The following is a 3,312-nucleotide window of genomic DNA, read 5'->3' on the forward strand; positions in this document are numbered from 1 at the left end:
ATGTAAGAATCCTGTAATTGCTTGTGGTACATTTGCTAAGAGACTGCTGTCTTTGTGCAAAAATGGCGTAAAGTCTTTAAGAGGCACTGCTTTCAAGTCCGCAATTTTTTTATTTTCTCAAAATTTCAAGAAGTCTACTACATATTCAGATTAATTACTAATTTTACTTTAGTCATAGAGAGTCTAGGGATTTTTTTTTTTTGCAGGATTCCTAAACTGAGCAGCAAATTGGCAGAACAGATAGTTCCCTCAGTTAGTTTATGATTTTTCTTCTATACAGTCCCAAGGGGACTTTTGTCCCCGCAGGAAGAGACAAAACACATAAAGAGAAACATAACAAATGTTGTTTGAAATGACAAAAAGAGAAACAAAGTCAGTAAACAAGTCAGATTCTTTACCCGGTTGTGAAAGCTATGAAGATAGAATAAAAATTTATAGTATGGAAAAGCTCAGAGCTGCAAAGGACATTTTACTGAACAGCTTTGGAAATAAAGAAATATTACTTTTAAAAATGGATGCTCATTTTGGGGCGTAATCTAAAAATAATAGCTCACAGTTAATTTATCACTATTGGTGCATTTGAACCTCTGACAAATGGCAGCCAGTGTGGAGATGGGTAAAAGTCTAAATAAATACTGTGCTCCAACGTGAATGCTGACAACTGACACATTAGGGCTTAAAACCAAAGAGAGAGAGAATAAAAAGAGACTTGCTTTCAGAAACCATTGTTGAATTTCAAATCATGTATGATATACACAGAAGCACAAAGGGATTAAATGTATTTGTGATTTTCCCTCATGTCCACAAGAGCCAGAAATCCCGTCTTTCTTCGATTTCATTGTCTCTCCAAAACAGGCTAACATCCATTAGTGCTGGCAGGCTGGGTATTGAGATGAATGTGCTCCAATTTTCACCACCCCTCCGAGTGCCTTGCTAAATCTCGCAGTATAGAGGGACTGTGAAGTGCGAGTTGGAGCTGTCCCAACGTTGCCCGGACTGTCACAGCGGCGCTGCAATCCCTACCTGTGGGTGGAATACCAAAAACACCTGTGAATGTGCTTTTATGAATTTATAAAAATAGTTACACAAACAACTCTCTCCCTGTGTTTGTGTGCCCCTGCCTCTTCTCACCTATACAAACACATCATCCGCTGAGACGATTCCACCCACAAAGGTCCATCTCTAAAATGTAATCACTTCAAATGTGTCCTCCTTTTTACCATCACAATGGGCTTCATGGCAAATAATGGGGGGAAAAAAGATGGAAGCAGTGTGCTGGCAATTTCACTCAGTAAAAACCCAACATAACAATTCAGAGAAAAATGAATAACCAGCTTGTTTTCAAGAGCCAAAATCTGTTTATCCACACTGCACATGAGTCATAGTTCACTGTATACAGAATCTTTTCCTAGTGAAAGCTTTGTGTAGTTCCTGGGGGAGAAATGAGTGGATGCAAAAACTAAAAAAAAGAAACATTTTTTAATGCAGCTAGTCCAGGTCCTCATTTCCCCTTACATCACACCAAAAGACACAATCTGGAGGGGAAACCAATATTGTGGGTTCCCAAGTTACCATTAGAATTTGAATTTTTAATAAATGGCTGTCTGATTAAACAACAGTCTAGTCATTGAAAAAGGAGCCAATTCAATAAGCATCTTAGCAACAACGCCAGCAACAAAGGTTTTTTTTACTGTCAACAAGGATATATGGATGGAGACTCATGCTTTCTTGTACTGCCTGACATCATTAGAACAGTTCAGTTCGTAACCATATAAAACAAGAATTAAAGGGAAGATTCAAATGTTTTTAATGGGGAGAGTGAATAGTCAGTGTCTCACTTACAGCAGACAGAAATCAGAAGGAGTTTGAGTTTAGATAATCTGGGAGGCCTTTTAAGAGAAGATTCAGGCTAATGCTAATCCGAACAGCGAGTAAAATTTCATTATCTAAAATTCTTCAGCCTAAAGATTTTACAGACATTTTGGGATATCTTTTTGCAGAACACAGTTTGTTTGGAACTTGTGTTTCAGATGAAACATGTTGCACAAACCACGAATCATCTTTCAATATGGACAGTCTTCAGAGTAAAGATCTACAGATGTTTTTGTATCTATCTGATGTAAAGTTGATGCAATCTAAAATTGTACAATAAAGCCTTTGTTTGTCCTGCACTATTTAGTTTTAGGCTTGAGATATTTCAGGTGGAGGAAATTCTTTCTTGAATGGGATTTTTTTTAGTATTTAGCTTGACTTCATAAACATTTCCCCTGATTCTCCAGACTGAAATTGCTCTAACCACAAGTAAGTGCTACACACCCCACTTCAAAAAATTGTGCAATCTCTTAAACCTCACTCCGCCACCATTTTACTCTTCTTCTACTACAACTTAAAACCACACAAAGCCTGGGAACACACATTTTTATGAGTTTATCCAGTTAGGCAACTAAACCGAATAACAGAGAAAACATGCAGAGTGTATTCTTCATCTTGTTGGTGCAATGTGGTTGCTCACCTCCCTCCTTAGAGGATTAGTAATGATCAAAGCTATGCTCCTTCCACACTCAGCCCACCCCCTGCCCCTTCACTCAACAGGTGGAAAATCCCCATCAGCCGCACACAACTCTATCAGCCAGAAGGATACTTCAGGCATCCCCCAGAGGGCAAGATTTGGAGCAGAGTACTGTTCAAAGACTTCTGTTAGGTGATTGCTGAAAAAATATAGAAGTTCTGATGTACTTCATCCCCCAGGAGAAACTTTTGTGCTGTGAAAAAAAACAAAGAACAAACCAAATTAAAGCTGCAAGCAGCGTTTGACGGCCCTCGCAGCTCAGCGCCGCATTGGCCTATGGCGACCGCGGGAAGTCTGGCGACCGCCCTCTACGCTGTGGCGCACTTCCCGCGCATTTCCCGTGCACTTCCCGCGCACTTCCCGCGCCCTCCACTAGGTGGCGCTCTGGGAAAACGTCCAAAATCGCCTTCAGTCCGGATAGTTACGACTACTGTGGCATGTTGTGAGGTTTCGCCTTCCTACGTCGAACGGTTCCTGAGTTAGAGCACGTGTGCTGTTGCGACCTTGAACTTTGACCTTGTGACGTTGAACTCCAAAGGGCTAATGCTTGACCCATGGGGACTCTGGTTGTGAAGTCTGACCTCCTTAAGTTACACGGCTTTAGAGTAAAAGCCTCTGTTTGCATGTGACCTTGACATTTGACCTTTGACCTTGAAATTGTTAGGGATGATCTTTGACCCACAGGGAGTCCAGCTGTGAAGTTTGAACTTCCTAGTGTAGACGGATCCCGACTTAGAGCATAT

The sequence above is a fragment of the Kryptolebias marmoratus genome, linkage group LG11 (genome assembly GCF_001649575.2).
Source record: "Kryptolebias marmoratus isolate JLee-2015 linkage group LG11, ASM164957v2, whole genome shotgun sequence".
NCBI lineage: Eukaryota > Metazoa > Chordata > Actinopteri > Cyprinodontiformes > Rivulidae > Kryptolebias > Kryptolebias marmoratus.